The sequence below is a fragment of the Dipodomys spectabilis genome, unplaced genomic scaffold, assembly GCF_019054845.1.
Source record: "Dipodomys spectabilis isolate Male_0828 unplaced genomic scaffold, ASM1905484v1 ptg000387l, whole genome shotgun sequence".
Lineage (NCBI taxonomy): Eukaryota > Metazoa > Chordata > Mammalia > Rodentia > Heteromyidae > Dipodomys > Dipodomys spectabilis.
In genome coordinates, this window is record NW_024871064.1 from 2,989,795 (window position 1) to 3,012,428 (window position 22,634).

At 39.9% G+C, this 22,634-nt stretch overlaps 1 protein-coding gene across 3 annotated transcripts in view; it reads left to right on the top strand.

The window, feature by feature from the left end:
* The first annotated feature begins 12,617 nt into the window (after positions 1 to 12,617).
* Positions 12,618 to 22,634, top strand: part of Wwp1 (WW domain containing E3 ubiquitin protein ligase 1) — a 77,853-nt gene continuing 67,836 nt past the window's right edge. The window contains exon 1 of one of the 3 annotated variants that reach the window (XM_042667293.1): positions 12,618 to 12,766. The gene's annotated coding sequence lies outside the window, so the exon portion shown is untranslated. The remainder of the gene's footprint in view (positions 12,767 to 22,634) is intronic. The other 2 variants (XM_042667292.1, XM_042667290.1) reach the window with 2 other exon arrangements.

The window sequence follows — 22,634 nt, forward strand, 5'->3', positions numbered from 1 at the left end:
TTTCCAAGTTTTTGTCATGAGTCATTCTCAAGCCAGTTGTTCCTATTCACCAGTTTCTTGGGATGTACAAGAAGCTCTGACTATAATTCCATTTTCTAATCTCCAAGACTATTTTAAGTCTTATCTCTCCTCTGAAAATGTAGTGATAGGTCAAGATAAATTTTATCTTTCATTCTAGTCCTTTGAACCCTCTGAATAGTTTTGTTTATTTTAAGGAACGTAAGGCCTATCAGAACTAACAAGTCTGGAACTCAATTATGTTCCCTGTGTTACACTGATTACCTCTCTCAGGGCACAGCATATAATAGATGCTCACTATCTGCTGAATGACTTAGCCATGAATACAAAGCTGATTCTTATACGCTACAAATTAATACAATTCATTCTATCTTGCTTTTGAAGAGATTTATGTATAGTCATAAGTGAACTATATGTTCTTAGTGTCTTCAAAACTTACCTTTGGGAAGTGGTGCTGTGGTTGAAGTGGTAGAGTGCTCGCCTTGAGCTGATAAGCTCAGGGACAGCACCCAATCCCAGAGTTCAAGCCCCATGACCAACAAAAAACAAAAACAAAACAAAAAAACAAAAACAAAAACTTACCTTTGTTGTAGGAAGCCATTTTCCCTTTAATCATGTCATCTGAAGAAATGTTTTTCAAGGATGGAAGTGTCCAGGTTAATAAGTATGATCACACTGCAAATAGAGAAGTGCTAGGCCGAGTTTCTACTCAATTGATACAACTTTCTAAGAAGGAAAAAGGAAATAGAGAAGAGGGTGACTGATTCAGTGAGAAGCAGTTTGCTAATTGGTAAGCAGGTGCTATATACATTTTGTGCCGTGTGGCTATTTTTCAGAAAAGCAAAGTACATGAGACATTTCAGCTGTTTCCAAAAAACACATTCACTTGTTCTTCACTGATAGAGCTGTGTTTTATTATCTGTGAGAACTAAAAAAAAATTGTTTACTGAGAAGAAAGAGACGAAAAGGGGGAGAGTGAGAGGGAATAGCAGAATCATCTTAGAAGCAGGCTGAGGTAAAAAGAAAAATTTTCCAGCTGAGTGCTTGCAAAACAGAAGTGAGCAGATAAGACATTCACATGAATCATTTTCCTTCTTGGAAAATGTGCAGTATCAGAATTGAGGACAGAATTTAAGGGTGAATAGGGTGGGAGGTCAGAGCTGGTAATGTTCCAGATATGTTTAAAAGTGAGCATCTTAAATCACTTTTTACTTGTGGTATAAGGGAAGCAAGCGGGCTTAAGTAAGGACTGTCAGAATCATCAGACTGACTGGGGCTGTTGTGTAGCTCTTTGCCCACGACTGTGTGTCACAGAATTCATGGACTTCTGTTTATTTATTGGGTATTTCCTGAGAATATATTAAGAATCTAGCAGTTGGGTTGGGGGAGAAATATATTCATATCTCTTCTTTAAAGAAACACATTTTACTGGTAGGGAGGCAGGCAATAAGAAAATAAGAACAATAACAATATATATATGATAAAAATAAAATAGGATTTTCAGATGATGATTAGGATCATGGAGAAATTAAGCCACAGTGACTTAGAAATTGACCTTAATGTGGGACTAGTTCCAGAAGCCCAAATCCATGCAGATGCTGGTACAGTCATACCTATGGGACAAGTCTGCTGACTGTTCCAGGATCTTGCTTTGTATTTGAGTTCTTTATGATCAGGAGTTTAGAGCTGTTCTGAAATATGGCCCTCTTTCAGCAGATACTCACTCCCTCACTGAAATATCTACTTCTCTTAGCATGTTCTCTGTCATGGATTATTTATATATTTTTCTTGATTCCTTAATACCTTTGACTTTAATCTTGAGCAGCACTTCTTTTCTGTACTACTAAATCTGGACTATCTTGCTTGCTTTCTGCGACAAAAACAAGTTTGTCTGATCCTGTACAGAGCCTAATACTGTCTAATTGTTGTGACTTGGATGGAACATGTTGCCAACATGCCCCACAATGATGACATCCTGGCCCTGGGATTTGCCTTCCCTATGTCAGCACCAGGATTTCTGCCAACATGCCTATTCTTACTAATACTCTAGTAATGTCTTCTTGTTTTGTTCTTCCAGTGTTCAGGATCAACCCATGTCCCATACCTGCTTGGCAAGTTCTACCCTAGCCCTGCAATGCTTTTAATTTATGCTATTTAGAATATTTTCCCAACTGAAGTTAAGAGGTTATGCTTTGAACTCTTGGTGGTAAAGAAGAATAAGCTAACTAAGCCATCTAAATGATAGGCCTGCTTGCTGGCTTAGGAAACCCCATAAATTAGTTTTTAAAAATGTAATGTCTGGGAAGAACATATATTGTTGACAAAGACAGAGGAAGCTCAGGAAGCTGTGAGAATACCTGAACACTTCTGCCAGGGGTGTGGTCCCACTGCTAGAGAACCTGAGGTACTGTATTAGTTTTGTTTTTCACTGTGACAAAAATTCTGAGGAAAATCAACTTACAGAAGGGAAGTTTTATTTCAGCTCACAGTGTCAAAGACTTTGAGACCATGATTGCTGGCTCCATTATTTTGAGGCCTGTGGTAAGGTAGAACTTTATGGCAGAAGGCCTTGGGAGAGCAAAGCTCCTCACCTCATGGAGTCCAGAGAACAGAGAGAAGACAAGAAGGGGACAGAGGCATATTTTCAGGGCAAACCCTCCTGTGATTGACTTCCTCCAATTAAACCCCATTTCTCAACAATGCCATTATATTCCAAATCCAACAAAGAAGTAATCCATTGAGTATGTGAGAGCCCTCATGGTCCAATCACCTCTCAATGGTACACTGTGGGTCCATCTGTTACGATTCAAGCCCTCAACACACAAGCTTTAGGGGAAACACTTGCCAGGCAAACTATACCAGATACCTGAAATTTCTATATGAATTCTTATTCTAAAATCATTTGCTTAAGGATTTGAGGAAGATGTTCCAATAGCCCAGGTGAATAGAGAATTCATTTGAAGTATAAGTGGGAATCTTACATAATGCAACTGCAAATAGAGCCATTAGGCCTCATAAATGTTGAAAAAGGATGGAGAGCAGGGTCTCTATCTTTCTATAAGTCAATCCCTTTACATAGCCAGGCCTCTTTCACAAGGCTCTTGGTGTTTGTTCCTGAGTAGCTGCTAGTAAACATGAGTTCTACGCTGCAAGGAAACCTTCTGACTCACACTTGACCAGATGGTGCAGCTCTAGCAACCACAAACAATTACTAAGTCAAATTTCTCACACCCTAATTGAAATTCTTGTGTAAGAGAATCTGATTGATCCAAGTAGGTTTTGAGTTGTTTTCCTCTGTGTTATATGTGGCAAGATCCTGGAGCTAGAGATCATATGATCCTGTGATACAAACGCAGTACTCATAGGGACCGTCAAAGGAAAGACTCTCTCAGACCGAAGGGAAAGGAGACAATGGACAGCATATGTAAAGCTGCAAGAAAGTTATGAAGTTTAGCTACTATCCACACTGTCAAAGAGGCCACTTTTTATTTTATTTTATTTTATTTTTTGTGAACATATTGTACAGAGGGGTTACAATTACATGGGCAGGATAATGCGCACATTTCTTATCAAGCATTGCAGCCTCCTCCTTTGTTTACCCTTCACATCCATTCCCAGCTTCCCCCCCCACCCAATCTCCCCCCCCCCCCCACCAAGGTTGTAAAGCTCATTTTCAACATGACAACTTGTACTTCTCATTGTTACAACAGGTCCACCTGTATCCTTAAACGACTTGTTTTTCCCCATCTCCTCCACAAGTTATACTGACATCAAATATAGTGAAAGCAGGGGTTATACTGTGGGGGAGGGACATACAAAGCAACAAAGAGATAATCATATAAATGCGTTAGAAACAAATGCATGAAATAAAAAAGCATTAAAATACATATCTAAGGGTTCATTTTCCTAACATCACATTATCTGACCTTTTCCGCTTGACTCATACATATACTAGATATTGCAAATAAGGGAAACCATGGGACCTATGTTTCTTTGGGCCTGGCTTACTTCAGTTTAATAGATGGTGGAGTAAAGATTCGCATTCTTTTAACTTGTGTAAATGTTTGAATTGACTTTTGTCAGAAGAGAATATTGTTCTACATTTTTACATTTTCGAAAGAGAAATCAAATTGTAGCCATGTTAAAAATGGATATTTGTAAATCTTGATCTAACAGTTTTAGTCTAGAAAAGAAGGAATTTGTAAAGGAATAATGAACAAGGATGTGAATAAAAATAGTTTATAAGTGTCTCAGGCTACAGTGTGGCTGAAGTGGTAAAGCACTTGCCTAGCAAACACAAGGCCCTGAGTTCAAGCCCCACTATCCCAATAAAAAAGGAGGGGGGATGCCAGGCACTGGTGGCTCACACCTGGAAATCCTAGCTACTCAAGAAGCTGAGATTTGAGGATCATAGTTCAAAGCCAGCCAGGCAGAAAAGTCCTTGAGACTCTTAAATAATCTACTCAAAAAAAGCTGGAAGCGGTGCTGTGGCTCCAGTGGTAGAGTACTAGCCTTGATCACAAAGAGGCTCAGGGACAGTGCCCAGGCCCTGAGTTCAGGACCAGCAAAAAAAAAAAAAACGGGGAGGAGGGACTAGAAATGGTCATAACTTTCCTTGTACTTACATATGCTGTACCATATTCCTCGCATACCTTTACCTTAACTCTCATGTTAACAAAGTTCTATATGTTCTTCAATACACAAATTAACCAGTTCTTCTGGCAGAGTTTTTCTTTTTCTTTTTCTTTTTTTTAGTGCTGAGAATTAAATTCAGAGCCTCATACTTGCTAGGCAAGTAGTATATTACATGAGCTATGCCCCAGCCTGCCTGCCTGCCTTTCTTTCTTTCTCTCTCTCTCTTTCTTTCTTTCCCTCCTTTCCTGTCTCTCTCTCTCTCTCTCTCTCTCTCTCTCTCTGTCTCTGTCTCTGTCTCTCTCTCTCTCTCTCTCTCTCTCTCTCTCTCTGTCCTTTTTTAGTGAGGTCATATTAACTTTGCCAGGTCTGGCCTAGAACTCTCACTTCCTCTATCTCCAACTCATGAGTAGACGGGATTATAGACAAGAGCTACCACACACTGCTTGACAGAATCCATTTTCAAAGGCAAAGATGATCGCTCTCTTCTTTGGTCACACTTTGTTTTATTCTTCTTTGCACTCCTCACATCTACAACAAAATGTGTATGGACCTTAAATGAATATCTATTGAACATAACCGAATCATTAATAGAATAAGACTCTGAATTCAAGCTCAGTACCACCCCCCACACACCTACCACCATAACCCTGAAATAACCAAGAACTAGGTTGTGGTTCAAGTTGTAGTGTATTTGGCTAGCACACATAGGCTCTGAGTACATTCCCTAGTACCCCAACAAACACAAATAAACCATCTAAAACAAACCCAAATAATTGGCGGGTTTGGCTAATAATCTTATTTATATAATTTAAGGCAAGAGTCTATGTATGGATCATGACTGTAATGAAATGTTGGACAGTTAATATTAGAAATCATAAATCATCTACTTTATGGTGATGATTATTTCACCAATCTATAGATGTATCCTTAAGAGATGAATCCTTATGTCCATCTTACCACAGTGAGCACACATGCTTTTAGACTGCAGTACCAGTAAAATATAAAAGGCAAATTCCATGAAGAAATACTTATCCTGACAGTCATTAAACAAGCACTTTTGATATTGACACCTTATTATGTGACACACATTCACTATATATATATTTATTTATATAGTATAATAAAAAGATTGTGAAGAATTAGATATCAAAATGGGATAAAGGTGTTAATAATGATTGCATTGCAGTCCATGCTAGAAGATATTGTGACAAACTCCCATAGATGTTTTACAGTATTGATGTGTATGTAATTGTTTGCTTGATACTTTCTTTGGTGGACTAGAAGCTATACTGCAGTTCAGATGCAGCCTTATTTGTTACTATTAAAGCCTGCCTTGTAGCACAATTCCAGCACCTAAGCAAGTATCCAGTAAGCTTATGCTAAATGAATCTGAATAGATAGATATATAAGAATAAAACAATTATATATGTTCAATATGCAAAATTAGAGATAAATGACAGCATATTAAGTTATCCTTTACTGAATCCAATTTGAGAAAGGCAAGTTATTCAAGACAATTATTTACAAGCATACAAATAAAAGATAAATTTTTACTGGATCTTGGCAAAGATTTACTGGTTCAATAATCTATTAAAAAAAAACTATTCATTGAATCCATACATAGTACCAGGTACATTATTGGGTGCTGAGGTTCAGAAGAAAATAACTAATCTTGATCTTTATGTGCATTGATCTATGTCCACAAAAACTTTACAAAACCAGAAGGTACTAGAAGGTTCAACGATTATTTTCCTAAAATATGAAATAAAACAAAAAATCTATAATAAAACTCTTGCATATTTGACAAGCAAATATCTAACATATCTTTGATTCTATTTGGGCAAACATAACTCCCAATTCTATATTATATTTTGCTGTTTCAGAGCCTACACTACTGTTCATGCTAGGTATTGTTCATACCAATTTTTGTATTTGGTTTCTTGACACAGAAACTCCTTATTCTGCCCAGGCAGGTGTCCAACTCAAAATTCTTCTATGATAGTCTCTGAGTGTGGAGATCATGGGCATGTAGCATAACATCTAGCTTAAATCTTTCTTTTGCTTCTATTCAATCTTTAAATTTCTAAGGCAGACATGGTCTTCCATATGATACTCCAAACTTTCCAATCACAGCAAGCTGTGTGTGCCCCTGCCATCACTGGGTTTATAGAGAATATTGATATCATTATTTTTCTGTTTATCTCTTTTGAACATATTTCTCTAGGGCAGACACTTTTTTGGGTCTCCTGATTTTGCACTTGTAATTCCTGGCACATAACAGGTGGTCAATAAATTCCTGAATGGAACTGAAGCCATCTTTGTTTGCTATTTCGAAACCTCTCTCTTCCTAAGAAATAAGGACAAAGACTTCACCTCACAGCCTATATTTCCAACATTTTCTCAGACAGGTATTTAATAGCCTGAATCATCAAGAAATATTACTGGGAAAGCATTCACAAGCCTGAGTGCCTCCTCTTTACTTCTCACCCATAGCTTAAATGTACATGAGAATTTAAAACAAAGAATATCATTATTTTTATTGTCTTTTTTTGTCGGTTGTGGGGCTTGAACTCTGGGCCTGGGTGCTGTCCCTCAGCTCTTCAGCTCGTCTTGATCACAGAAGTTCCTTAATATCTCAAATACATAGTGACTACGTAATAAAGTCAGAACTCTATCTATCTATCTATCTATCTATCTATCTATCTATCTATCTATCTATCTATCTATCTATCCTGGGGTTTGAACTGAAGTGCTATTTCACTTGAGCCACATACCCCAGACATTTCTGCATTTTGTCCCCACATTTTTAATTAGCATCAGTTAGTTGAACAAGGAAGGTTCATTTAACATGTCCATTCTCTCTCCTCACTTCACTTCCCTGGCCAATTTCAACACACTTCATTGTTCTAATATTCCCCATGCTTTAGTTATTTGTTCAGTGAGGGTCTCATGTTTTTATCTTAGACCAGCTTCACACCACAAGTTTCCTTCTTGTGTCTCTGTAAAGCTGGGATTACAGACATGTACCACCATGCCCCAAGGTAATTAGTTAATTGAAGGGTCTCACTATATAGCTCATGCTGGCCCTGAGGACAAAATCCTCTCCTGTAGCCTCCCAAAGTCCAGAATTACAAGTTCATATTACTGTGACCATGAGATATCTTTCTGGAAAATTCAGTATTTAAAATGCTACTGAGATGTTGGAGAAAATACTTCCTCTTGCCATTAATGCCCCTGAGGTAGTAAAACAAGTTTTTCAAAGAAAGAGTAAAGTGAAAAGAGATATAAATAGCCAGCACTCAGTAATACCCAGGAGACTACAGCAGAAGGATCTGGAACTTCACACTAGCCACAGTTATAGGCAGAAGCCCTGTAAAGAAAAGAAAGAAAGAAAGAAAGAAAGAAAGAAAGAAAGAAAGAAAGAAAGAAAGAAAGAAAGAAAGAAGAGAGAGAGGGAGGAAGGGAGGAAAGGAAGGAAGGAAGGAAGAAAGGAAGGAAGAAAGGGTGAAAGCAAGGAAGAGGAGAGACAGGAAGGAAGGAAAGGAGGAAGTAGAAAAAAAGAATGGGATAGATATATGAGAATATTTATTATGTACAAATGTTATCTGACACATCTCAAATACAAATACACAATGTCCTCATTAATGAATTCTCATTTGAGCTTCTTTGTGTTATATATTGCCTCAATAATGCTTCATAACAAACTTTCTTGAATACTTAAAACAGTAAGTATTTATTTAGTTCACTACAAGCTCATGATTTCAAATGGGTTAGCTGGGAGGATCCCAGCTGGATTTCCTTTTGGCTAGAAGAAACAATGTAGAAAATGATAACATTTTGATTGGGAAATACAAACAGATAGAAATGAATCCAAAGAACACTATAATGTTCAACAGAGCAGCTACTAGAAGTAATAGTAGAATTAAAGAAGTACTATTTCCTCCAGAGTAGGGTACATACTCTTCTGTTGTTGCTCTTGAACTCACATTTCAAGATTTTTGACCTTTGCAGTCTGGGCCCTACACCATTAGTCCTCTGGAGACAGTGAGGTCTTTGGCCTCCTACTGGAGACTTCCACTGGCTACTCTGTTCTGAGGCTTTGGGCTGCTGTGACTGAGTCATTGCTTTTGGCTTCTGTGGCTGTCTAGCTTAAAGATGGATAGTCATCAAGGAACTTTTCAATCTCTGATTGTGTTGCTGTGACAAATACTCAATAGCAGCTGAAGCAATTTCCCAATATTGTGTGCATGTGCGTATATAATGTAAAATATATACTCTCTCTCTGTGTGTGTATATATATATATGTATATATATATATGTATGTATATATATATATATATATATATATATGATGCTGCTATAGTTGCAGAACTCCACTTAATACAATCACCAAAAAATAGTTTGCTTCAGAGGATACAGTTGCCCTTAGTCATATATTATCCTTAGGCATACAGTATTGGATAAATATGCATATACCTGACAAAGGTAAGTAGGAGAAAGGACATCAAGGAAGAGAAGGAAGAGAAGGTGGGCCTCAAAGGAATGTTGAAAGCAGCAGCATTGTCCAGATGGGCATGGCACTCTATGGTATTGGATTCTGGCCAGCAGTGGGGCATGAGGAGAACACTAGAGAGAGTTACAAAATGAACAAAGAAACATTTGAGTACTGGATATTGTACAAATCCCAGCTTCTTCACAAAAACATGTGAAAGCAGAAATTTTTGAGTGTAAAGTGCATTTTTTCAGAGCTAATGTAAATTTTCCTGCACGTTGTCCAGTGTTAACATCATCCATGATGTTAACTACCTATTAAGAAGCAATGAAAACCACCTCTCCAAAACACCACCATAGAAAATATACATAGAAAATAGACCCTGCCAGATTCCTCTGGGATGCAAAATTGTCCCAGGTTGAGAATCACTGGGTTAGTGTATTTGATGGCAAGTTATTCTTAAAACATAGTAACATAAAGCAATAAACATTTATTAATTCATCATTTCTGTGGGCAGGAATGTGAGAGAGATTTAGCTGGCTCAAGGTCTCTGATGAGGTCTCTGAAGGCTTGAAGGATCCACTTCTATGATGAGTTTGTCACTTGTGACTGGCAGGAGGCCTCAGATACTTGCTGGTTGTGGCAAGATGCTTTCGTTCTTCATTCTGTGGTGGTTGTTCCATGTGACCTTGCCAATGGTAGCTGCTAATGATCTGAGAGTGTGGAAAGGACCACAATACCTTTTCATAAACTATTCTTGGAAGGGACACTTCTGCATTAGTATATATATTACAACCAAGTCGCTGACTGTAGCCCACACTCACTTGAATGAGAACAGCTTTGATTTGTGAAGGAAGGACTATCAACAAACTTATAGACATATTTTACTATCATTTATAGTTATGAGAAAGATTCTTTAATAAATAGGCTAGGGAAAACCAATGAGCTCCTTGGAGAAAAGAAAAGACCATCATTCCAAAACAAATCCTAAAGGATTAAATTATTTCACAACATCAAAGAATGTGAATTGTCAAGCAGAAACAAAAGGCAGATAAATATTTGATCTTGGGATGTGAAGTAAAACCAGAAAGCAAAAAATGAATAATACTAGAAGTTTACATATAATCAATATCTCCATGAAATATTAAATACTCTTGTGAGCAGTCCAGAAAGAAAAGGGACAATGAGGGACAAATAATAAGATATAATAATCACTCATATGAAATGAAAATACACCATGATCACTTGCAGGCATAGTAGAGAATCACATTTCTTCTCATATTGTGCTATGGGAAAATTAGTAATAACAATAAATTATTGCTTATGTACCATGTGTTAGATAGCTACAAGCATTTTATTTGTAGCAAGTTATTTTCTTACTACTAAACACCATGTGATATGGCTATACTAGTGTTTTAGCTGAGGTACCTTCTAATTTAGTAAACTAGCCAAATCTTGTAGCTTGTAGGTGACAACAGAGTCAGCTTAATATCAATCCATTTGTCATAATACAAATGTAATCAGAATATAGAATTTGCAACATTAATTTGTGGAGGAAAAGGACCACAAACACAAAAATGCCTGAGACCATGCAAGTCAGAGCTGAATTTTGATCCTGGGCTCTTCCCTGGAAGACAACTTGCCAAAGTGTTTCAAAAGGCTAAATCCATTTACACCCTTTGGTTACTTTGGAATTGAACTCAAGACAGTAAATAAGGACATATATGAAAAGATTTGAAAAAAAAGTCAACAGTAAAAATAAATATGCAATGTTGGCTATCAATTTAGGAGACTAGGAGAATACTAGAAGTTCTGTACAGCCCAAAGGGAAACAAAGTAGGGAATAGAACAAGAGCCAAAAGGCACCTTGCACACTTCTGAAGGAATAGAGACTCTGAACAGATGTTTATTAGCAGCTATTGCATTTTCTTAAATGGACCTGAGGGTAAAAGGTGGAGAAAATGTAAAGGAAATAGCATGTGTTTAAGCTGAAAGAGTGAGCACTTTAAGGATCTCTGAAGAGATTTTGAAACAGGAGTAGTAGAGTGTGTGAGCACTAAAACCTTATCATTGATTTATCATGAGATTTCTGAAGAATCTATGGATGATTTTAAACTCTGAAGTGACAATTTCAGATGGATGTTTTGGAATGATCTTTGTGGATCAAGTGGATAATGCACCTAATTTAGGTGATGTTAAAGGCAGGAATCACTAAAGTGGGGTCAAATTTACTGAATCCTATGCTATTCGTGGTGCACAATTTTACCAAAAAGTTTGGGTGTGACAGGACAAGAGGGAAGCTAGAAAGGCCATCTAAAGTTAGAGGAAAATTTAGAATAGACAAATCTTAAAATGCGAGTATAGTGATAAATAGTAGTCCCATAGAATGAAGTAGGAGGCTGGCTCAGAAGAGCTGCAGAGACATCTAGTCTGGGACAGCAGCAGTAGCAAACTTGGGGAGTGGATGTAGGGACTTTATGGGGGTTGGATGAGGTGATGGTAAAAAAAAATTTTTTTTAGACATATAAGCTTGAAGATCTTAGCTCTCTGAAGTAGATTAGATTATCTGGTGAGTAATGTGGTCATCGTTGACTTGAATTAACAGGAAGGCCTTTCTTACAAAAGCTACACAAGTCATCATCAGCACTAGGGAACCGGGTTGACTCATTTTATAATGGAGACAATGGAAGCTACTCTTCAGGGTTTGTGTGGATTAATTGCCGCTGACAGATGTACTTTCTCACTAGTATTCGCCCTGTCATTGGGGTGATGTGCTGGCAAGGGGAGTGGACGACTTGATCACTAATAAAAACGAGCTGCAAGTCTTTTGGTAGGACTACCTACTAAGTGCAATTATTTACTTTTTGCAGTGGGTTCTAGGTCAAAGACTGAGCTAGGTCAGTCTACTTCTGCGTTTGGAGGAGAGGATCTCACTTGAGGTCACGCGCAGGATTCCGCGGTGGACCAGAAAGTCCTAGTCAGCAGAGAGCACCCGGCTCCAGCTAAGAGAAGCCAGGGCTCCAATCTTGCGGGTTGGCTCCGCCTCTTCCACAGGCTCAGGCCCCACCCCCTTCTCCTATTGGCTGGCATTGGACCACTCGGAAGACCCGGAGGAGCGGAGTTTTCCCAAAGGCAGGCTCAGTGCGCCTTCGCTGCGCATGCTCGCAAGAAGCTGGCTTCTGGGTCGGGAGTTGGAGGCTCTGGGGCGTCCGTGGCTCAGCGGCGCGCGCGCGCCCGCGGGCGGGAAGGCGCGCGCTGAGTGCGCGGCGCCGGCGTCACAGGCACGCGGCCGGCGCGCTCCCGAGGAAGGGAGGCGTGGGGTCGGCGGGGAGGGGAGGGAGGGGGGGAGGAGGGTGGCGCGCGGCCGGGGTGGGGTGGGGGGAGGGTCGGGTGTCGGCGAGCTCGGCGTGCAGCTTCCGAGCGGGTGCGAGGCGGCCTGGGCTGCCGGGGCCGACGCCTGGGTGGCTGCCGCCGCCGCCGCCGCCGCGCCGCCGCCGCGCCGACTGCGAGATGGCGATCTTGGGCGCGGAAGGGTGAGGGCGCCCGCCGCAGGAGGAGGCGCCGCCGCCGCCGCGGTGGCTGCCCGGCCCGGCCGCCCGGAGCCGACTGCTTCGCCCCGGGGTAAGGACGCGGCCGGGGGCGCGGTGCCGGCGGCCCCCCCACCCGCGGGGGCTCTGCAGGGGGGCGCTCGGGGGACGACGGGCGCCGCCGCGGCCGCCGCTCTGCAGCCCCCTCCTCCACCCCGCCGGGACCCGGAGTTCGCTGGGGTGTTGGGGTGGGGTCACGGGGCTTGCCCCGAGTTGGCCTTGTCACCGGGCCTGTGCTGGGGACGTCCGAGCGGAGCCAAGTGTTTCCGTGACTCTGCAAGCCGCGGCTCCCCGGCTTCCTCAGCCTCCTCCTCGCCCGCCTTCCACCTTTGCCTCACACCTCCGGCAAAACTGCCCGTGCCCGGGACTTTCACCCCAGTCCCTCCACCCCGAACCCGGGACCGCAGAGCACGTCTTCTCTAGACCTGTTATCTTAAAACAAACAAACAACGACAACAACAAGCACTCCTAGGGCTTCCCCGGCCCCCAGCCCCCCGCTCCCACCATCCCCACCTCCACCTTTTGTGACCCGGTAGGTTCCTGTGACCTTGCAGATTTTACCAGTGCTTCTGGGCTCGGGTGGCCCGGCGCTCCCCTCCCGTCACCTCTGAGCATTTACATTTCATTGTGTGTCCCGGGCCTCTCCAGCCTCTACCTGATCTTCATTTTTACTTAGTTATTTATTTTGTGCACTGGGGATTGTTGCAGTGTGCATCGATCCCGAGTTGCTTCCTGTGCTCCAGTAATCATCAGAGGAAGCTTTCGTTACCGAAGAGCAGGGGTAGTTAGCATTTTGGTACTTTTTACTCTTCCTGGATAAAATGCATATTTTTTTTTCTCCCAGGAGCTTTCAGTTGGTGAAGTTTTTCTCTTTTTTGAGGGCAGTGGATGTGCCAACAGATCTGAGTTTCTGCCTTCAAAAGCTACTGTTAAAAGTAGTGGAAAAAGAACCTCCAGAATTACCTCAACAACCTCCCCCCCCCCCCTCCCCTCCCACTTCCCGCCCCTGCGGTATTAATTGACCTGAAATACCTGGTTTACAGTTCTCTGCAGGTTTCTACAAGAGTTCATGCTTAGGTATAAATCCACTTTGCCAGGCTTACCAAGTCTATGCATTGTGCAAGCAAAGTGAAAATGTACTCTTTGTAAAAGAAAGGTATTCTCTTATCTCTTATGTCCTGCTTTTAGCTATAAAGCAGTTTTAGTTGTGACTGAAAATGATCATTTTTTTCATAAATGGTTAGTAAATCTTGAAAGTGTCATGGTCACATGTTGGGGGTTATGGAAACTGAGCCATGTAAAGTATGTGGTATCATTGTTTAGGATTTAACATTAGTATTTTCAAATCCTTCTTCCCATTAAATGCTGAATTGCTTATACTTAAGACACCTTGATCTTTGAAAAGCTGGAATTTAGAGTTAGGTTTTTTGGATAGAGGTGTCAGAAGATGTTGTAGATTAGGTCCCTGCCTTTAAAGAGATAGTGATCTTTTACTACTTACCCTGTCATGGTTGAAATTTCATTGACTTCTTTGCACAGTTATTAAGCAGCTATTGAATGGCTGTGTTAGGTGATTATGATGAGGATGATTATCTGTTTTAGCATCCTCCTAAATTCTGAGATGACAGGCATGAACCATCACACCAGGCTTATCTTTTAATTTGTAGACAAACTTCATAAACAATACATTCTCAGGATTCAAACTTAATAGGTAAAACTCATTGTTTGGTGAGGCTCCGTTTTGAGGGCCTCTGGTTGTGGGATCTTGGCCTTGAAGGATGACTCTGAGATTTGATGGTCAGGTAAAGGTGATGGAAGCAGAGAAGGATCTAAGAGAATACGGAGTTCATCTACTAGGGAGAGGCAAGTAATTATGTTTAGGTGGAACATTATTTGTACTTAATGTGAGTACTTTCACATGAGAAAGCTTGAAGTAAAAAAGTTGGACTAGCCAGGCTGATAACCTTGCACTATAGAAGGCAGTGAGGGTTCCACAGATGGATTTTGCATTGGAAGTTCAAAACTTTTGTCTTAGGAGGATCAATCTGGTAGCACTGTGTAGCTTGACTGGAGGTAGGGAGAGCCTGCTTGTACATAAACCTGATTGCTGTGGTCATAGGCAGCCATGGGGTTCTTGAGTCTTAGATTTCCATTGGTTTATGCGTACCCATCTTGTTTTCTATGTGCTTGAGAGCTGGTAAGTCTGAGTGATGATTTGGGTGCTCTGGAGAGCAGATAGCAGTATCTTAGCTACTCAAGAGTCTTGAGGTCTGAGATCACAATTTAAAGGTAGCCCCTGCAGGAAAAACTCCATGAGATTCTTCTGTCCAATAAGCTACCAAAAAAGCCAAAAGTGGTACTGTGGCTCAAATGGTAAAACACTAGCCTTGAGCAAAAAACAGCCCAGGGCAGTATCCAAACTCTGAGAGTTCCAAGACCAGGTGCGGATATGTGCGCGCACGTACACACACACACACACACACACACACACACACACACACACACACACACACACACACACACACACACACACACACACACGATATGTGCGTGCACGTGTATATACACACACACCCAGAAAAAGAAAAAAAAGGGAGATTGGTCCAGGAGGGAGGGAGGGAGAAAGAAAGAAAATGGTGTTCATATTCTCCTATTCAGTGAAAAGGATTAAAGTAGCTAACTTGCAACTAGTTTATTTCTAAGATAGTTTGATTAGTAAATAACTAATTTCTGCACCTGATAAGATTGGCTCCCTAGTAGTAAGCAAACAGGGCTTGTTATTACTTGGTTTTTCTTTTAGAGAAATACAGAGAGAATAATCTCTTCTTTGTTTGCTTCTTTAATTATTAGAAAGACTAGAATCTTTTAAACTTTTCATATAAGATACGACATAATTCTAACAAACAGTGGAAAACTCAATTTGCCCTTATTAGTGATGTCCAATGAGCTGGTTACTACTAATAGAAGAAAAAAATGAATTTTCTTTGCTGGCATTAAGATGAATATCTAATATTCATCTTATAGATATCTTGTAGATATTTTTCTACATTTAAGTTACATTTCATATATATTTTATCATCTGGTTCTCATGACAGTTGAGAAGTAGTGGACTAAAAGGTAATCATTGCCTTCTTCTGGGTGAATATACTGTAGCTCAGACCTGTAATCCTGGTTTCTCAAGAGTCTGAGGTCAGAGGATCATGGTTTGAATATAAACCCAGGCAAAAAATCAGTGAGACTCCATTTCCAAAATGACCATCAAAGAGATAGTCTGGAAATGTGACTCAAGTGGTAGAGTGCCAGCATATGGTTCATTTGTAGCTAAGCTTTAGACTAAGACTAAAACTTTTATTTTTGTACTAATTTTTAAACATTTAATTCTTTTTGTGTGTGTGTGTCCATCCTGGGGCATGAACCTATGTTCAAGGCTAGCGTTGCCACTTGAGCCATAGCTCTGCTTCTAGTTTTTTTTGGAAGTTAATTGGAGATAAGAATCTCCTGTCTGTGCTGGCTGAATTTTGTTTAGTATTCTCACTAAACTTTTTTTTAACCTGAAACTACTTGTAATAATATATGAAGACTTTGAATTTTCCTGATTAACTTCTGTACTGTGTTGATATAAAAAGTTCTATTGTTAAGTACATTGGTATTAGTTCCTTTTGAAAATTTGTTGCTTTTAATTCTAAGGTGAAGTTTTGTTATCTTTGATGATTATGTGTATGTAATGATACTTCATAGTTTTCGTCATTACATATCTAACTGAACGATTAAAAAAGATAAGCCCCTATAAAAGTCCTTACAAATTAGCTTTTATTTATTTATTTGTTGCTGTTGAGGCTTGAACTCAGAGCCTTGGGTTTGCTTGCTCATGGCTGGTATTCTACCATTTGAGCCATGACTCCAGCCTGTGTTTGTGTGTGGGTATGTGTATGTGCACACAGGCACACATGCTTGTCCTGGGACGTGAACTCAGGGCCTAAGCTCTGTCCCTGAATTTTTTTTTTCTTTCCTATGACTAGTACTCTACACAAGCCATAACTCAGGTGATTGAGAGTCTTACTGACTTTCTTGCCTTGGCTGGCAAGGATTACAGACATGAGCTACCAAAGTAGCCCTGCTTTTCTCTGGCCAATTGGATATTAGAGTCTTATACACCTTTCTGGTGGCTTTCAACTCCTGTACTCTAGATCCCAGACTCTTGAGTAGCTAAGATTACAGACATAAGCTGCCAGTGCCCACAAATTAGTGTTTTAACTTCTTTTATGTATGAATTTTTTTATACAGAACCGTTTGTCAGATAGTTTCTAATTTATAGTAAAACTAGCATTTGTTGATTTAGTCTTGACATTTCTTAAACTTGCTATTTATTCACAACACCCACTGGTAGAGTAACCACATGCCATACATTCTACTGGGTGCTTGGTACGATTTTGAGATGACAAACAGAAAGCTTGTTCTCTTAGAACTTGGAAGGTAGTAGTTTAATTGACATCAATTAGTAAGAAAATTCACTTGTCTTCTGAGGTTGTAGGAATTTGGAGATGCATAATTAGCTATGTATCCCCCTTTTTTCTGGTATTTTGAACAAATTCTGCAGAAACACAAGAAACCTGCATTATTTCAAGCCTCTTTTGCTCTGTTAAAACTGTTTTATTTGTTTATAGTTTTGTTCGCCTGGGTTGGACTCAGTTGGTCAGCAGGATTTGCTGGTATCACTGTAATGACTACTTTCAGCCGGCAGTTAGCTGAGGGATGAACACACACACCCTACATTCTTCATGCAGTCTTGTGGTCTAGCCCTGCCTCTCCAGGTGGCCTTTGTAGGAGCCTTTGCCAGCCTTATCGGCAGCTTATGGCATTCAAGAGTGCAAAATTAGAAGCAAACAGGTCTTCTGAAGCTATATCAACTTAGGCCTGGGACTGGCAGAGTTTCAATCACTTCTGCCTCCTTCTGTTGGTTAAAGCAAATCACAGGTTTAGCTCAGATTTCAGGAGAGGGAACTGAAGAACTTGAATCCATTTGGGGCCACCATCCAAATAGATTACCAGGAATTTTACTTTAAAAATACAGTGTCATTGATGTTACACAAAAACGAATATTGTAGGAAACTGTTTTAAAAAACCAAAGCTTAGACTCCTTTCCTCAGTCTAAATTTTGAGCCTGGTCCTGCCAGAGGGAAAGTTGAGTCTAAAGTGCAAATGACAACACATTTGGCATGTTACGCAGATAGAAATAGCTGCGTCTATCCTTGGGAAGAAATCAAGGGGAGCTGGTATGTAGCTCAGAGTTAAGCAACTACAGATCATGTTTGAGTCCTTGGGTTCTAACCCTAGCAACACACATACACATACACAGCCTCTACAGCTTGAGGCCTGACCAAGCATGCATCCACCATAATATGGCAAGATTGATTCTATTTGAGGGCGGCAGGATATAGCAAAGGCCCATCCCCCTTACCCCTTGTGATTAGATATGAGACCTAGGGGTGCTGCTTGGCCAGTCACTCTGACCTTGACCCATCTGTGCACTACAGATGTATCTTTCATTTGCATTGTGTTAAGGAAGGTTGAGATGAGCCATTTTTATTAGAGAAGCCTAATCAAGGAGAGACTACTTTGAGAGTTATGTGGAAGTACTAGGAATAAGGTCATGCTTCGCCCTTCCTGAAACAAGTAGATGCATTAGTTGCTATGTTTACTTTTTTTTGTACTGTTCACTGTCATTTTGTCTTAGTTTCAGTACTATTTTTTATTTCATGTTAACTACTAAAGGATGACATGTTAAAGGAAATGAATTTTTCTTCTTTTAATATTATAGCTTTCTCAATGGAATTGTGAATTAGTACATTTCATTGAGACCTGCTGCAAACCACTCTGCAAATTTCTGGAAATAGTACATTGACTATTGTGAGGAGGAGTTAGGTGACTGAATGTACTAAGACAATGATTTATAGAAGTAGGAAAGATGAAGATGCAAAGAAAAGGGATGGATAGAACTGTCTTAAGGTTCATCCTCCCTTCTTCCCTCTTTTTCTACTTCTTAATACTTCCACTGTTGGAGTTTGAACTCACAGCCTGGTGCTCATTTGCCTTACTTGCTAGGTTGGCACTCTACCACATGAGCCATTCCTCTTGCCTGACTTTTTGCTGATTATTTCTGGCCAGCCTTGACCCGAGAGTTTCTTAATTTTAGTTTCCCAAGTAATTAGCATTATAGATGTGAGCCTCTGGTACCTGGCTTCTTTTTATTCTTTTCTTTTTGAAGATTAGCAAAAGTTTGTTTAGTAAAGCAGGGAGAAATAGAGAAAGAAACACCTCTTGACATACAGAGGGAGAATATAGAGCCTCTTATGGTGTCTTCCTATTTCTCTCTCTCTTTTTCTTTCTTTTCATTCTTTCCTTGGTATCAGTTAGTTGTACAGGTGGATTTCATTTTGACATGTCCATATATGCACACAGTGTACCTTGATCAGACTCAACCATTATTCTCCCTCCTCCTCCTACCGTTTCCCAAGCCAATCTTAGCAATCTTTATTCATACATTTAATACTGTATTTTGACCACATTCACCTTCCTTTCCTCCCCAATTCCACTAGTATCGTGATGCTGAAATTCATGTTTTTAGTATATGGTACTTGTTCAAAGGGGTTTCACACATGCATATACAGTATTTTGTTCAGCTTAACCCCCTTATTTACTTGAACTTTACCTATTATCACTATCCTGTATTCAAGAGATTTTGATGAGTTTCATTTTACTAACTTATAGATCTTCATTCACAGGTACAGTGCATTTCAGTATTGTTCACCCTCTAACTTTCTCTTTTCCTCTCCTGTTGCTAAGCTGCTCAAATAGTTCCACAGTTCCAAATATATTATGTGATCCTCTTTGGGTTTACATATATGCGTATCTTTTAGGTCTAGCATCTACACATGAGAGCAAATATGCAACCTGTGGCTTTCTGAATCCGGCTTAATTTCCTTAATGTTCATTCTTCCGTTTCATTTGTTTCCTGCAGATGACACATATTACTGTTCTTTACAGCTGAATAATACTTCATTGTCTACATGTACCATATTTTCTTAATTTGTTCATTGGTTATAGGGCATTGGGCTGTTTCAGTAAGTAGTTTGGCTATTGTGAATAGTGCTGCAATAAACATGGGCAGGCAAGTGCCTCTATTTGTATACTGACTTAAATTCCTTTAGATATATGCCCAAGAATGGTTTGTTGGATCATATAGAAATCAGTATGGAAGTTTCCCTTAAAAACTAAAAATAGAATTGTAGTGTTTCTTTTATTTTTTTTTTTTGGGTCTGGTCGTGGGGCCTGGGCGCTGTCCCTCAGCTCTTCAGCTCAAGGCTAGCGCTCTACCACTTGAGCCACAGCGCCACTTCCGGCTTTTTTTCTTTTTGCTTATATGGTGCTGAGGAATCGAATCCAGGGCCTCAGGCATGCAAGGCAAGCGCTCTACCACTGAGCCACCTTCCCAGCCCTGAATTATAGTGTTTCTTAAGGGTACTTCTCCCTGCTCTAAATTACTTGAGTAGTTAAAAAAAAAAAGTCCTTGTAGTAACATAAATGTAGGTATAGTAGCCTTATTTAACTAGGGAGAACAAATTCTTTTGCTAGCTATTTAATATATTTGTAATTATGGTTAAATAGGGAGAATAGAAACATATTGTTGACTTGAAACTCAGAGTTGAATACTGCTATCATAATATTAGTCCCAATGAATTACATAAGTGAAGTTGCTCTTTATAAGATATTCTGTACCTTAGAAGCAGAAAGTCTTGGTCAGACATACTCAGGTGGCTTGACACAGGAGGATTTTGAGTTCAAGGACAATCTGAACTACATAAGCTATGTCTCAATAACTCCATGAATTAAAATTAAAAAAATACACAAAAAGCAAAAACAACAGAAAAAGGTAGACAGGTCACTCTTGGCAAATGAGTTAAGAGCTATAGTTAAAATTCGATCAGATTTAGCTTCTATCAGAACCCTTTCGTGTTGCCTCAGCTTCTTCTTTGGAAAAGGGTAACAAATATCTTCATTACTTTTTTTGTAAGAGTTGACAAATCTTTATAAAATGTAATATTTTTTAATTTTTTTAGCTAATTTATTATAATTAAGTTGAAAATTCAAAAGGTGGACACTCCACTGTGTGGCTGAGTTTGTGTATGGACAGAGCTGCATTTTAAATCTCCTTCCTATTTCTCTTCTTCCCTGCCTTTCCCCCTTTTGCAACATGGGATTGAACCCAGTGCTTTGTCACTTCAGCCATGCTTCCAGATAGGGCTTACTTGCTTTGTTCTAATGGCCCCAAACACCTGCCTCTGCCACCTGAGCATTTCAAATCTTACCATTTAATTTGGGGGAGAGAGGGATGGAGTAAGTTGCTAAAAGGTTAAAGTTGATCTGGGAAAAACTGATTCAGCAGGGCCCGCTGTATCATTTGGTGAAGGGTTGGCTGTGTCACCTAGAAACAAGAAATGGTTAACATCATCCTTAGGTAGAATATGTAGCCCAGTTTGTCAAGATGCAGTTCTTGTTTAACAGTCACCTGAGAGACTACTAAAACATGCAGGCTATGAAGGTCTTTCAACATCTTCATTTCTGTTTTTCAGCAAGCATTCAGATGATATTATACATGCTGATTTAATACCTGCTGGCAGAAACCGTCTGTATTTTGGGGTCCCTGTGAACTCCGTTAGAGATGGTTTTCGTAACTAAAGTGTTTCCTAATGCCCATTTGTAGTGTAAATATAAAGAAAGCTCAATGTGTGAATATGCCAGATGTTTGAAAGGGCTGAACATAGATGCAAGGACTTGAATCTGACCAAGTACAGAAACATAATATGGAGAGGTAGCCATGAAGAGCAGGCCAGGGAAATGACACTATTCTACAGAAGAAAACATTTCATTTAAAGAAACCACTAATAGAGCTAAGTTGGATAATACAATTTGTTTGATAAGTCTGATTGCTTTTCACTTAGCTAAAATTATCTACTCAAAAATAGAGATTTTGATTGAAGTGTATCAAATTTAGAATTGGGCTTTTGGATAGAAAGTAGGTTGGCTGTGGGAATGATACGTCTTTTGGGAAAAGCCATTGCTTAGTATAAGGGCATTGACTAGGGAAGAAAATCATGAGAGAAGGTTTAAACTTTTTTGTTGTTGTTGGTCGTGGGGCCTGAACTCTGGGCCTGGGCACTGTCCATCAGCTTTCCAGCTCAAGGCTAGTGCTCTACCACTTGAGCCTCAGCGCCACTTCCAGCTTTTTTTCTGCTTATATGGTGCTGAGGAATTGAACCCATGGCCTTATGCATGCAAGGCAAGCACTCTACCACTCAGCCACCTTCTCAGCCCCAAGAAGGTTCAAGTTTTAAGTGAAAAAATAAAAAGCCAGTTGCTCTAATTTTTGCTGGTGATGGCTGCCTGTGTGTAATGCAGTGTAAAGCTACCTTTAATTCTGGGACCCACAGGACTCCAGAATTTGATCAGATCTGTCATTGGAAGAACAGCATAAATTGGAGCCAGTTCAAACCCAAAAGCATTGCTGAAATAAACAGAGTTATGGCTTATGTTTTGTGGTAGAAAAGAAACCATACCAAGCCCATGATACTTTCTAAATTTGAGTGGAAACTATCAGTTGACATTGCTGTTTGAGGAGCCCATTGTTTTTTGAGGTTTTTTTCACTGTTTCGTGGCCCCTTCTATGAGGGGGAAAAGAACAATAGACATTTCTTTCTGTCTTGTGACTTGTGAAATATAGTGTTTGTTTTCAGATGCCCAGAATGAAAAGTATACATTATATTAGGGAGTTTCATTTTTCTAGGTTAAAGATTTTGGTAATTATCATTTGTTTTAAAACTTTTTATGTAGTTTAACTTTTTCTT